The 15471-nt window shown below is 41.8% G+C and overlaps 1 non-coding gene across 1 annotated transcript; it reads left to right on the top strand.

Annotated features, from left to right (window-relative positions):
• Positions 1–295: 295 nt before the first annotated feature.
• On the top strand, positions 296–486 carry LOC119805670. The gene has a single exon (XR_005283972.1). It is a non-coding gene; the product is annotated as a U2 spliceosomal RNA (small nuclear RNA).
• The last annotated feature ends 14985 nt before the right edge of the window (positions 487–15471 follow it).

The following is a 15471-nucleotide window of genomic DNA, read 5'->3' as shown; positions in this document are numbered from 1 at the left end:
TTTCACTCACATTTATCATTTTTTTCATTCAGTGTGACTTTCAATTACTAACCCCTCAACGCTATTGGTGAGTTCCTTTCCAGCTAATTGCCTGACCGAAGCTGTGTTTTGGGGAAAGATGTGAGGATAGTATCTGTGGGCCTGAGGCTGTGTGGGAGTGGCAGCTGCTGCAGCTGTCTGTTCTAGGGACGTCACTTGGGCCACCCATGCCATGGAAAAATATACTTTTCTCTGGGTATATACCTTCTGAAGGAGAGTGATTAATTTAACCTATGTTTCCTTTTAATAACGATCTATCACTTTTCAGTCTTTTGGCTAAGATCAAGTGTAGTATGTGTTCTTATCAGTTTAATATCTGGTATGTCCTCTATACAAGGACAATATATTAAATGGATTTTGGAAGTACGAGTTGGAATAGGAGCTTGCTCCATCCACTCCACACATCGACCTGGTATTGCAGTAACCTCCAGGAACCATGCAAAAAAAATTTTTTTCATTTCTTTTATTTTTGCAATACAAGCATCTGTATACAGAATAATGACCCAAAAATGTGATTAATAGTTAATTTTGAGGCTACAGATATGACTCAAATAGTAGAGTGTTTGCCAAGCATGAACAAAGCCCCTACTTTCAAGCCTGGGTTACATCAACACCGTTTAAAACCCAGGTGTACTTGCACCTGTTTCCAGTCCCAGTACCTGGAGGTAGAAGCAGGAGGATCAGATGTTCAGGTCATGCAAAGTGAGTTTGAGGTCAGCCTGTGCTACATTAGACCATGATGTCTCATATGTGTCTATACATACATACACACACATACATACGTACATACATACATACATGCATACAAACATACATACACCTATCTTCTTTTCACACTTCCTATAACTTTTAGCATTACATAACATTCAGTGTGACTTTTATTTAGTATATAATATATAATATATAATGCATATAATGTGCTGTATAATATTTCATTATGAATAAAATATTATCCAGCCTTTAAGAGGAAGGAAATTTTGGCATATGTTACCACATGGATTATGCTAAATGAAATAAGCCAGTCCTCAAAAGGCAGATATTGTATGCTTGTATTTGTCTGAGGCACCTAGACCATCAAAATTCACAAAGGCAAAGCAGAGTACTGGGTACTCAAGGCTGAGGGGAACAAGAGGTATGGAGCTATTTAATAGGTACAGAGTTTTAATTTTTTGGATAAGAGTTCTAAAGATCAGTTATGCTACAAAGTCCATGTATTTCTTGAATTTATTATGACTGAATTATGTACTTAGAAATAGTAAAGAGGCTAAGCTGTATGTTTTATGCATTTTATCATAATTAAGTTATTTTAAAAGATGGAAAGGAAAAAGTTTTGACTGCAGTTTTTGATGGCAAATCATGTACATGGACTAAATTAGAAGGTATGAAGGGCAAATAGTGTTTTGAGTGTGAGCCTTCTGTGTTCCCAAGTCCTCCTATTTGCCCTATAATTGCCCACCCCCTCTTCCCAGCAGCGTCAAATGATAACATTTTCTTACATGTCCCTCCGTAGATAGAAAAGACACATTCTTTTGAATAGCTGCATAGTATTTGTCTGGATTTCATGCATCTGCCATTCCCCCAACAGTGGCCCTTCCATTGTCTCTCATTTGATGTTTCTTTAAAAATCTCACCTTGTGATAAATAATATACATTCCACTATGTCTTTGGTTATTTCATATAGTTTTAACATAAATAACTCATTTTAACAGACATATTTACAGGATTCAAGATTCAGAAAGCAAAAGAGAATAAGCATTGCAATGTTCCACTGTTGTTGATGTCTCCCAGGTCATTATGCTCCTCTGGGTATGCCATTTGCCTGACTTTTTACTATCTGCTCTTTGCATTTTTTTGTCTGCATTACTTACTACTTCAGGAAACTACATTTCCCAGGTTCCTCTGCCTGGAGACTTCTGGCTAGCTTCAGTGGGGAGTAAGGAGAAAGACTGCTCTCTACTCCTATGCTTTAGGTAGAGTTTCCTGAAGTTGCTGCAGCTTCTTGGCTCAATTTCCCACTAGACATCTCTACTCTATTCCAACTCTTTTTGGGCACCCATCCGGGATTCTACTACTGCTGCTGCTGGTTCAGTATTATTAGGTTAGCAGATATTCTAGTCTGCTTCCTGTTGCTGTGATAAACACCATAACCAAAAACAACATGAGGAGGAAAGGGGTTTATTTGGCTTTAGAAGGCTGGAGCATTGAGAGAAATCAGGACAGGAAGTCAAGCCAGAGCAGAGGCAAGAACCATGGAGGAAAGCTGTTTACTGGCTTGTTGTTGGCTTCACATCCAGCTAGCTGCCTTTATTATACACCCCACTCTCCCAGGGGTGGCACTACTCACAGTGGTCTGGGCATTGCTCCATCAATTAGCAATCAAGAAAATGCTCTACCACCATGCCCACAGGTGGCAATTCCTCAACCGAGGTTCCTTCTTCCTAGGTGTGTCAAGCTGACAGTTGAAAATAGCCTTCACAGCAAAGTTAAAGAATTTCATCATGTTGTCTTGATCATGAATTGGCATGGTGATTATCCAAATAGGATGAACAATTTGCTTACTGAATGTCTTTTTTTTAAATCTCTGATGTCACAAGACTGATGCAATTCTGTCTCCTGGGAAGAATATGAGGTGTGTCTGGAGATTACACTAGCACAGGCTTGCTAGGCTTAAGGGCACAAACGGGCTTGACTTTAATCAGCAATAATGGAGATTCATGCCTTCAGTTCTCATTATTGAACACTTTTTTAAGAAGCTGCATGGAATGGCCCAAGAGCCACCTATTACTGCAGGTTAAAATGTGAACCCTGGGGTTCAAGAAATGTTAAGAATTAAAATAAGTATGAGAAAGAGTACCGTGGCTTATTGCTATTCCCAGTGCCACAGCTGGAAAACTTTCTGCAAGGAGCCAAGTAGAGCATAGTGTGGGTGTTAAGGGCTGTGCTGTCTTTGGTGACATGACTCACTTGTGATGTTTTAATACTGAAGCATCCACAAACCATGTTTAAAGGAAGGAGCATGACTGTGTTTTAGCTGACTTTCTCTGCAAAAGGGCAGCTGGCAGGAACTTCCCAGGTCATCCTTTACTACCCACATCCAAGAGTAAAAATAAGAGTCCTCACAAGGCACAGTCACTTCAAACCATAGAGTGTTCCTTGTCTGTGACATCTGAAATAAATCATAGGTTAACAGGCCATTTGGATATTGGACTTTAGACATAGGCTGGCTATTATTAACTATATGACCTTGGTCAATTGTTTAGTTTATTCATGGGAAAGCTGAATAATAGCTGTTATTTCTACATGTAGTAATAGTGAACACAATATATTAATAGATGTGCTGGATACAATTTTTGGCAGCCTTCGCTCAGAGTATTTCCTGCTGCCAATGTAGTCTTCTGTATTCGTTACTTTTCTCTCTGCAATATCAAAATTCCCAACGAATGCAGTTTAAAGGATGAAGGGTTTACTGTGCCTCACAGTTTAAAGGTAGGAGCTGACCATTTCAGGAAGGGTATGAAGGTGAGAGTGACTCCAGCTACGGGGGCAGGAGGATGAGGTAGCTGAACACATTGTGTTTCCTGTCCAGAAGTAGAAGGGATGAATTCTGGTACTCAACTGGCTTCTTCTCTTTTATTCACTTTGGGATCTCAGTCCTTGGAGTGGTACCACCCACATTCTTATTCCCTCAGTTAAATCTTTCTGGCAATGCCCTCATTGAGGCTTTCAGAGGTGTGTTTGTTAAGTGGCTCTAAAATGTAGTCAAGCTAATGGAAAATAACCATCACAAGCCCACTGCTTGTCAAATCAATGCCCAAGTACATCACTTTAAAGTCATTATGTTCCACTTTTGGTCCCATAAGATTACAGTCATTTTAGAGTCCAAAATGCATTCATTCTATTTTAAAAGTCCCTATAGGCTTAGTAGTTTAACGACTGTTCAATAGCCTATAATCTAGATTCTTTTGACATTCAAGGCAATTGCCTAGCTATGAACCTTGTTTTTTTTCAAAGTTACTTACTTCCAATATACAGTGTCACAGAATAAACATTGCCATTTCAAATGAGAAAAACGGGAGAATGGCAAGGAAAGTCAAGAGCAGAGCAAGACCAAAACCCAGCAGGACAAAACCCAATCCTGTGGTTATGCATCTTATTTTAGGCCTGTAATGGAGTTATCAATATTTCAGCGGCTTTGGGTAACCCCATATCTCCAGCTCTGCTGACTACAGTACATGTAACATCTCCCTTGGGACAGCTGCAGTCTATGCATGCGGCTTTCCTTAGTGGATGTCCCACATTTCTGGCATCTCTAATGTGCTGGGTTTTCTACTGCTAGTTAGGACTCACTTGACATAGCTCTATTGCAGTGGCATCTCAGGTTTCTTTGCTGTATCTGCCCCTGCCACACACAGCCTGGCCTCACTATTTTTTCCAAGTTTGATTCAGCATCCATGACTTCACAGCCTACATTTTCCATGCACACAAAGCCAGCACTATGCAAAAACACTTCCATGTTCTACTGGCCTCCTCAAATGCAGTCTGGTTGTCTACCACAGCTAGATATAATGGCCTCTGTGTACTTAGCAACTGAACCTGCTGAGAAAAAATACTTTTCTAGACAGTTGTTTCGGTAAGGACCCACTCAGCCACACTCTCAATTCAGGCTTTCTCAAAATGCATTTGTGTTTTTCCTGGAACAGAGCACATTGCCTGTCATCCAGGTTTTGTGTAATAGGAACTAGAATCTTCAACACTCACAGCCGCTTTGTCCTCATGGGCTTTTGTCTGCTACTCTACTTCAAATTTAAACCTTTTTTTGCTGGGCAGTGGTAGCGCACGCCTTTAATCCCAGCACTTGGGCGGCAGAGGCAGGCAGATCTATGTGAGTTCAAGGCCAGCCTGGTCTACAAGAGCTAGTTCCAGGACAGGCTCCAAAGCTACAGAGAAACTCTATTTCGAACTGCCCCCATCCCCCCCCACACCAAAAAAAAAAAAAAGAAAAAGAAAATAAATTACATTTCTTTCCTCATCTAACTTTATGGTTTTGTGTTTTCTTTTTCTCACTTGGGTTCTTACAAAATGAACAGTGAATGGTAACCATGCCTGTGTTATGTGCTGCCTTGAAATCTTCTCTGCTTAACAACTTAGTTCAATCATTTAAATTCAGCATCAATCACATGCTTAGCATGCAGTAAGGAAGGCAGATTCTTTGCTAGAGAATAACATGAATGGCCTTTAATCTAGTTCCCACAAGAGTCCTTAGTCTCCTTTGAAACACCAAGAGCCAGGGCTCTACTATCTGCATTTCTCTCTGCCATGCTGGTTTTCAAATCCCACAGAATGGCTCATAAGGTTCTGTTTACAGCAGTCTGAGGAATTCACTATCCCATAGATCCAAATTTTCTCACATTCACCACACAAACTAGTTAGAAAGGCCTGCGAGCCACATAATCAGGTTTATCACAATACCACCACTCTTTGGTAACAACGTTCTGTATTGCTTTTTTTTTTTTATTGTAACAAAATAGTTGTCAAAACACAGTTATGGAAAGAAGGGTTTTCTGTGCTCACAGATTGTGGGTACAGTCCACCATGGTAGGGAACAGCTTTAACTGTAGCAGCAGGGGTGTGAGGTAGCTGATCACACTGCATTCACGGTTAGGGAAACAGAATAAATGATGCTAGTTGTTCAACTTGCTCTCTCTCCTTTTCTTGAGTCCATGACCGCAGTTCAGGAGGCAATGCCACCCTCATTCAGGGGGTGCTCTTCCCTTCTCAGTTAAACAGCTCTGAAAATATCCTCAAAGACATGCTAACGGCATACCTTTAGGTACTTCTAAATCAAGTTGACAATCAAACCTTTCCTGTAATTCTTTTTTGCTTCTCTTCTTTTCCCTCAATTTTCCCTTTCCTGCTCATCTTTGTTTTTAGACTGTCTCAGTATGTAGCCTAGACTGGACTTGAATTTGAAGCCCTCTTTGTCTGAGCCTTCCAGCTGCTGAGATTAGGGACATGTGCAACCACGCTTGTCTTCTCCAAGAGGATATCTTCTCTCTCAGGCTACGCTGGGCCCCCCCACATTCTCCTACTTCTCCAGGGAGTCCCTGGTGCAGTAGTTCTCACCTAAGTATTTTACCTTCATTTCTTATTTGGAAATGAAATTTGACAGACTACAACATCGTACTGTCTGAACTTTCTGATGGGGGAATCCCATTCTTCTCTTGGAGGGTGGGACTATTGGACAAGATGCATAATAACTGTCTGATGTCTATAGCAGTGCATGCAAATTTTCTTGAAACCAAAGTAGACAAAAAAAAGAGATAGAATAAAACTTATGGGGGGGAGGACCTTGGACTTCCCACAGGGCAGGGAACCCTGACGGCTCATTTGGACTGGAGAGGGAGGGGGAGGAAGAATGAGGGAGAGGAAGGGAAAGGGGAGATGGGAGGAGGTGAAAATTTGTAATAAGATAACAACAATAATAATAATAAACCCTACAAAAACTTATGACAATGCTGTTGGGGGACACTTAATTTAAGTTTGAAGACTATTATGATGGTTGGTTTTAGTGTTAACATTGCTACAAAGCAGAATCGCCTGGTTCGAGCGCCTCAACTGAAGACTGGTCCTGCTTGTCTTATTTGACTTGGGAAGATCGTTCCTAAGTGTCAGCAGTACCCTCTGATAGCAGACCTTATGCATGTTAAGACAGAAAAGGCCATGGCAGAAGGAAAAGTATCTTGCCTTTTGCTCACTTGGCTTCTCTGTTGCCACTGAGTTTATTTTTCCTGCTGCTGCTTGCTGATGATGATGATGATGATGGTGATGATGATGATGATGTTGTTGTTGCTGTTGCTGCTGCTGCTGGTGGTGATGATGATTCCTTCACTGATACCAGAAATAGTGCTTCCAACTTTCATCATTGACGGATGATTATTGGATCTCCAGGAACCTTTCAGATTTTCTGTACCAGATTGGAATTGCTGAGGCCACCCAGCCTTATGGCATGAGCAACTACTGGGTTTCTTGGCTTCTCTAGTTGGAGATATCACTGAGGAATACTTTTGACTGCTAGGACATCCAGCTTCAAGGACTGAGCAACAAATGTGACCTCAGCCTCTCATGCATGATTTTGCTATTGTTAACGATTTTAATGTAAGATGACTCTCTCTCTCTCTCCTCTCTTCATCGTCTCTCTCTCTCTCTCTCTCTATATATATATATATATATATATATATATATAGTATATATATATATATATATATGGAGTAAGAATGGGATCAGGTAAGTGGACTCTTCTCTGGTTATATAATCCATAAAACTTTCAAACTTTCACATGTGGCTTCTGCAGCCAGATTACCTATGTCTGCTTCCTTGTAATGCTATTATTAGCTCTATAACCCTTAGGTAAGTGCTTATCCTTTTCAGTGTTCTCATTTGTAAAATGTGGTTTTAAGGGGAAAGGAATGGAGAGATTGAACCCAGGACCTTATGCATGTTAAGCATACACTCTACCTCTCCCATTCAGGATGGAATCTCTAATTATAGAGTAACCTCTCCATGAGACTGCTGAATGATTTATGGCCATTCCTTTCCTAAAACTCTTTAATGATACCTGACACAAGAAACATTTTTACAAATGAAAAACATTTTTTGTGACCATTAAATCCCCCAATTTTTAAAAAACTCCTGTTATGTTTATTGCCCTGATAAACTGAGCAATAGGAGAACAGCTCCTATCCTGTTTGCCACACACATCATCCTGCCTGGAGATGGCCCTGCATGAGCTTGTGTAGGAGCATGAGGCTGTGAGAAAAATTGCCCTAAGGGCATCCTATCTGGCCATTCCTTGCAGCTCTCTGTTAGCCCTAAGAGAGACTGCCTGGGAGATTTATACATAAATGGTGACAGTTTAGAGCCCTTTGTAGAATTGCTTTTATTAGGGCTGTGCTTTATCATTATACGTTTGGTCTTGCTGCAGAACATTATAAAGAATAGCTCCATGAACTATTGACTTCTCTATAAAGATGCCATCAAAGAGATTAATTTCATTTCAGCATCCTCTATACGGGAGAACTTTCTCTCACTGTTTCATTACTAAGAATAATTCTTCCTTTTTTGTTTTTTCTTTCCTGCATGACTCTGTAAAATATATGCGGTTTACTCTTTGTAGCCCTCTATCAAGTGGACAGATTCCTGCAGGATACTTTGTGGAGATTCTAACTACCTCCTTGCTTTATTTGTGTTTTGTGCTCTCTTTTTCCCCTCTCCCTGATCATCTTATTTGAACTTATGTTCCAGAGGGTCAAAGTCCATGATAGTAGGGAGACACCACAGTAGGTGACAAAGCATGGTGGCCGGAAGAGCAAACTGAGAGCTCATATGTTGAACCACAAGTATGAGGCTGAGAGGGCACACTGGATGTAAGGGAAGGCTACTTTCCAACTCTTTCCTTGGTAGCATACTTCTCCTAGTTAGACTGAGCCCTGTTCTGTGGGTCTGGACCTGGAAACCCTGACAAGGATGACAAGAGAACGAAGAAAGGACAGATACACATACTGTCTCAGTCACTCTTCTATTGCTCTGAAGAGAATCCATGACCAAGGCAGCTCTTATTAAAGAAAGCATTTAATTGGTTGCCTGTTTACAATTTTAGAGAGTTGGTGTCCATTATCATCATGGCAAGAAGCAGACAGGCATGGTGCTGAAGAAGTAGCTGAGAGTTTTACATCCTGACCTGCAGACAGCAGGCCAGAGCTGGGTTCTGGCATGGGATTTTGAAACCTCAAAGCCCACACCTTCAACAAAACCACACCTTCTAATCTTTCCCAAACAGTAATCATTAACTGGAGACCAAGTGGCCAAGCATATGAGTTTACGCAGGCTATCTTAGATTTCTGTTGCTGTGATGGGTATGAGTTACTGTGATGAAACATTAACACCAAAAGCACGCCAAGGGGGAAGGGGTTTATCTGACTATCCTTTCACATTGTAGCCCATCACTGAAAGAAGTCAGTACAGGAACTCAAACAGAGGATCAACCTGGAGTCAGGAGCTGATGCAATGACCATGGAGGGGAGCTGCTTATTGGCTTACTCAACCTACTTTCTTATATAGAACACAGAAGTAGCAAAGGTGTGGAACCACTCACAATTAAGAAAATGCTCTACAAACTGAATCTTATGAGGTATTTTTCTCAATTGAGGCTCTCTCCTTTCAGATAACACCAGTTTTGTATTAAATTGACATAAGACTAGACAGCATAGGAACCATTTTATTCAAAAACCACCAAAACCAAAAATACAAAAATCTGGAATCAAGTAGGCTGTATTCATTCCAAAGGAGGGCACCTACTATAAACACCCTGAAACTCAGAAGCTTGGCAAGTTCGTTGTATACTGTAAAAGAAGGAGTTAGCTAGTCTCAGTAGAAGGCCCTGTAGGAGACAGTCTCGATTAAGGGTTTCCCAGAGGAGGATGTTGATGTTGCTAGTTTCTGCACACACTGGTCAAATCGTTTAAACACTTGTACTTGAACTAGAAACAGTTTCGCCTTGCTCTGAGCCTCACCCAGAAAAGGTGTTGCCACTGCCATGATCTGAGGCATTGGGGTTCTTGACCTGGGTATGCCCACATCACAAAACACACTTACTCAGCACGTCATGTGCTCCTCACACAGGCTGTACATCCTAAACTTTCCCCAAAACATGTCACCAGCTAGGGACCAGTGCTCAAATGCCTGTGTTATATGGGCAGTGTTTCTTATTCAAATTGCCACAGTTGAACAAAATTAAAAAGATTTGAGGCCAAAAAATGAAACAAAATACCCCCACAGGGTCTTGTCTTTAGGCTCAAAAAATGCACCATCATGCAGTAACAGTAACCACTGAAGATGCCACCATTGTTTGTGCACCTACTGTGTGCTAAGAACTCTAGCAGGCTGCGGTATAGTCATTATTTTATTCATGGGAAAACAGTGGTCACATAAAATATAAATAAAAATAGTTGCTACACTAAGGTGCCTGAGAATACAAAAGAAGAAAGCTAGATAAGATTTCTCCTTTCATATTGCTTTAGAGGAATTATCTATGAGAATAAATGACTAACTGCCTACATCTTTATGCTATAGCCTTGTGATGATGATGAACATCATGATGTCAGCTTACATTTATTAAGACAGGTTATATACCAGCTATTGTTCTGAATATTTTCCATGGGTTAGCTCCCCAAACTCAGTCTTTTGGTATTGCTAATATTACATCCACATTATAGATTATTAGGAAATAAGACACAGAAAGCTACGTCTGAGTTTCTTGGTTAATATTATTGACATTTTGTATCATACAGTTCCTTGTGGTGGAGAGCTGTCCTGACATCACAGGATATTTAGTAGCTTCTCTAACTTCTACACATGACTGAATGTCAGTAACCACCTCTCTATCCCAGCTGGAACAACAAAAGTTTGTACAAAACTTGTCAAATGTTCCCCCAGGAACACGTCTGCTCAGAAGAAGAAATCAATAAATAAGATATTTTACCCCAATGCACACAATGGGTAAGAGTCAGAACTGAGATCCAACCAAGATCTTCTGGCTCTACAGCTTGAGCTGTTAACATTATGCTCTAAAGCTTAAAATCTCACTGGTAATTTGACATTTTGGAAGCCAAATGTAAAAAACCCAGATTGCACCTGTCTGAAAACGGTGACATGAATGTCGCAAGAATTTGGTGACTTGTGCACTTATCATCAGTTGTGGGCCCAGCCAAAGGGAGGAGTCATCCTTTGGCTAATTCAGCCTGAAAGTGTAGCTCAGTGGCATGGGGTTTGGGCTTCCATGTTCAGAGCGAAAGAAAACGTGCTGCAAGAAGTAGGTAAACCAGTACCCTGAGGCTTTTAATGATGGAGAGATTTTAGTACTCCTAAAGGTTGGTTGAGATGAAGAAGAGAAGGAGAAAGGAAGAGGAAGTAGAAGGGAGGAAGAGAAAGGGGAAATATTTTTGAGAAGAGCAAAGGTTTTTTGTTTGGTTGGTTTCATCCTCTTCTTTTGTTCATGACATCATGAGAAAAATGTTAAAAGAATAAATGCTGCAATTTGACTCCTTTTTCTCCTTCTGATCTCCTGGTGCTTCCCATTGGCTAACCCCTACAAGAATGCTCCTTAGCATTCTTTCTAATGGTGTGCCATTCACTCAGCCTCCTACATGGGAAGTAAGGAGAAAAGACCCCTCTCTTTCCCATTTATTAGCTTTGAGTTTTAAAATGTTAATCCATAATTTTACAGACTACCATTTTCTTGGTGGGGAATTAATGTCATCTAATACCTTTGTTTTCACGTTCATAGCCCCGCCCCCATTTTATATAGCTGGTTAACCAGCTTGTATAGAATTTGAGGAAAGAAAAGGAAAATCATTCTAATATCTACTTTGGAATGACACCAGGATGCATCTGCCATAGAAGCATTAGACTAGTCTGTCTTTTTGCTTTAATTTTTAAAAACTAAGACATAAGGTTCGTTGTTAAGTGTTTATGTTGGCAGAGTTACAAATGTGAAAATTCTTTTTGGAGTGGTTTGAAATAGTTGGATATTTGCTTTAAACTTTTTTGTCATGTCCTCAACTGACTAAACTTCCATTTTAGAATCTATGTTATGGGTTTTAATTTGCAGTCCTTCTGCAAGTCTTTGAAAGACTGAATCTATACAACAAAATATCCTATCAATCCAGGGATAACAAAGCAATTAATGGAAAAAAGAATTGTCACTAAAGAGCTGACTATATGGCATAACATGTGAAATAGCTTTTGCATTGACCATAATTTTTTATTTTTCTCACTGTGAGTTTGCAACCATTAGGTACAACTTGCCTTAGTCTCTTCCCAGTCCACCCTGGGGTGTTTCTGTTGTTTTATTTTTAAATTTCCATGTTCCTATTCCCCGGGCGTTTCCCCAAGAGCCGTGATGGCGGGCCATGCGGCCAGGAGAGCCAAGTGGCTTCGGGTTCCCAAAAGCAGGCGGGCATGTGGAAACAGGCGGCGGGTAAAAGATACATAGACACATAAAATAGACATAAAGATAAACATTTATTAAAAGAGAGAGAGACAGAGAGAGAGAGAGAGAGAGAGAGAGAGAGAGAGAGAGAGAGAGAGAGAGAGAGGACATGTGTGCATACACCAGAGGTATGAAGAAGGGGGCCAAGATGGCGACAAGAGGTCAGAGGTAGCGGGAGTGGGCATGGAAAGGGGCGGGGACCAAAAGAATAACATTCCCACGTCCTGCTTACAATAAAAAGCAGATTAGACACCACAGTTTGAAAGAATTAGGGCGGCAGATTCTCAAAACTGCTTCAGGCTGATTATGGGCATCGTCTTGGCGGGGGAACCCGAGAGAAGGCTGGGTGCTGGTCACATCCTGGCATAGCTGGTCTCTTTGCTTCTGATGGTGTCTGTGGCATGGAAATGTCTGGTGTCTCTGATTCTGTTTAAGGTACTGGCAGAACAAAGAACAAAGTTAAATTAAGGGAAAAAAATTGGACCAGGGAATTGAGGGGAATGTATCTGACCTGTTTAAAATCCTTTAATTCAGCTCCCTGGAACTCACAAGAACTCCTTGGGTTTGTGAAAAACAGAGGTTTTAGACATATAATGACTGTAGCATGTTTTTGTGGAAGGCAGCATAAGAGAGAAAGTTGATTTGAAATTTATTTGGTGAGGTAATCTGGCAAAATCTCTCAGCTATCAAACTGTCAGAGATCTTTGAGAAGGATAAGATTTTTACTTGAGTTACTGATTAAAAAATGACAGAGAACTTACTTGGTTGGCACCTAGAGCTACTCTTTTGGGTCCTCCATGGTTGCTGAAGGTTGCACTTGACCTTTGTTGGTTAGCGCAGGCCTGCCAGGCTCCAGAACACCCTGTGGGCTAAGAAATCTGTAGGAAGACAGGCCTACCTTGACTTGAGCAGTTAGGCCATCGATTGCAGCGATTTCGTTCACTTCTGGAGGTCTTTAGTTTAGATGAAAGGAAATTTTGTCCAATGGTCAGCACTCAGCAGTCAAAGCAAACCACAGAAGGATGTTGTTCTGTGTGCGTCTGTCTTCTGTCTTCTTTGGAGGGAGCAGAGAGCTGCTGCTGGGAGCCAACTTGTCTCTTTTTGTTTTGAAAAGTTTTTAAATAATTAAATACTTAAATATCATATTCCCCAGATCTCTGAGCAGTTGAGGGCTGTTTATCTGTCTGGAAGGTTGGGTCTGAGCTTGACTACATTGGCTCTTAACAGGTAAGATCCACACTTGTACAAAGGCGGAAAGAAGAAACTGCTGGCAATGGAAGGTTAATGCCAGAACTGACAATGGTAGAGAACAGCTTAATATTAAATAAAAATACCAGTTTAAAATATGAGACTTATGATTTTGTAATCTGAAATGAGATGTAATGAACAATGATTATACACAGAAAGAGTGAGCAGGAATTGGGCAATGTGGATGCCTTTGATAGGCTCTATCAAAGGCATGCCATTGCAAAAAACAAATGTAACAGAGTCAACAAGAGGATTTTAGTGAAAACCGGGCAGAAAAGGCAGGGTATATATAAGTAAAACTGGGAGAGCTTGGTCATGTGACCTGGCTCTCAGCCAAGATGGCGAAAAAGTCACCTGACCCATATGGCCCTCAGCCAAGATGGCAACAGCCACATGTTGTCTTAATGAGAGGGACCTAAAGGCATGATCTGCTCTGTTGCTGAGCCGCCATGACATAACAGAAGCCACAGCAGGGAGGGGCAAAAGGCTGGAACCGGAAAAAACTGCACCATGGTACTGCTGGAATGGAAAAGTCGTCTGGAATTTTAGAAGCTGTCTTAGCACCCACATATTTGTCTATACGATGGTAGTGTACCGTTAGGCAGCCATTTACAGTTTTTTTATAAGGTATATTGGGGCCATTTTTTGAACAGAGACAGATAAGTGTAAGGCATTAAAGCATGAGACCAGAGTGATAGGTCTGGATGGCTTGGCTCCCATGGTCAAGGCCGTGAAAATACCCGCAAAAGCCGTAGCACCTCAAGCCCCCCAAGCCCCCCAACGGAGATGCAGATGGCATGAACACCCAGGACTCGTAAAGGGGGCGCCACCACTTTACGAGTGAGTGCTAGGAGCCTGGCTGGATCTGGACTCAGAAAACAGAGGCTGGGCCGCACCATAGTGGCAAGCTGCAGCACCATAGTGGTGATCAGCGACAAAGAAGGAAGAAAAGGAAGGAAAAAAAAGGAAGGAAAAATGAGAAAGTGAGATAGAACTGAGACCCCGGGCCTCCAGTTGCGGGAGGGCTGAGGGCTGGCCAATACCAGGCCGTCTCAGGCACGGACTTACTTAGCACAGGAGACAAGCCCCCCCCCCCCACTCTAGAAACACTGGGAGGTTGCCGGGAGCTCAATGGTAAATTACCGAGCCGAAAGAGTTGGTTTAGGCTGTCTAAAAGGGAGCACTCACGATTAGAAGTCGGTGCTGTTCATAAGAGCTGTGCCCACACGTGGGTCGCTGTAGAGGGGTCTTCAGTCCTGACCATGCCCCTGAAGGGAAGTCGGAGCCCTAGGCAGCGCCAGAAGCCGGAGCTCCGGCCCTGGGTGGAAATCTGGGGCGGGCAGGTCTCCCGAGTCGGCACCAAATGTTGTTTATAAAAAATTTCCGTGTTCCTATTCCCTGGGCGGTTCCCTGAGAGTGGTGATGGCCATGCGGCCAGGAGAGCCAAGCAGCGGCAGGTTCCCAACAGCAGGTGGGCGCATGTAAACAGGTGGCAGGTAAAAGACACATAGACACATAAAATAGATATAAAGCTAAACATTTATTAAAAGAGAGAGGGGGGAGGACATGTGCACACACCAGAGGAGACAGGAGGAAGAGAAGGGGCCAAGATGGCAATGAGAGCTCAGAGGTAGCGGGAGTGGGCATGGAAAGGGGCAGGGACCAAAAGAATAACAGTTTCTGTCTACACCCTTCTGTTATGTTCCATTTACAATGTGAGTTTCAACCATTGATCTAAACTATATATCCTAAAACACAGAATCTCTGAGTGGCAAGTACTATTAGTAACCACTTAGCTCATTGCCCTCCCAGTGGGCACTGTCTTGTTTGATGTCTCCAACAGGTGGCCACCCAGCCTGTGTCTAAGCCTCATCTAGGACAGAGATTCCTGTGCTTGATAAAGAATCCAACTTGGGTCATGTCCCAACATGGAAAGACTGTTAGCCGTTTTTCCTTGAAGCTGAAATTCCTAGTTTTACACATTAGGGTTAGTCAACACAGGACAGTGCCTAAGATCCTAGTTCCAAGCTAAACTGTTTTTGCTTATATCTCAGCTCTCCTATTCACCACCATATACTCTTAGGGGAGTTATTTAGCATTTTAGTCAATTTGTTTCATTGTATTCAAGGTATAAAAGC

Source organism: Arvicola amphibius, chromosome X (genome assembly GCF_903992535.2).
Source record: "Arvicola amphibius chromosome X, mArvAmp1.2, whole genome shotgun sequence".
Classification (NCBI taxonomy): Eukaryota; Metazoa; Chordata; class Mammalia; order Rodentia; family Cricetidae; genus Arvicola; species Arvicola amphibius.
Note: the sequence above shows the minus strand (reverse complement) of the source record. Positions and strands in the feature narration are given on the sequence as shown.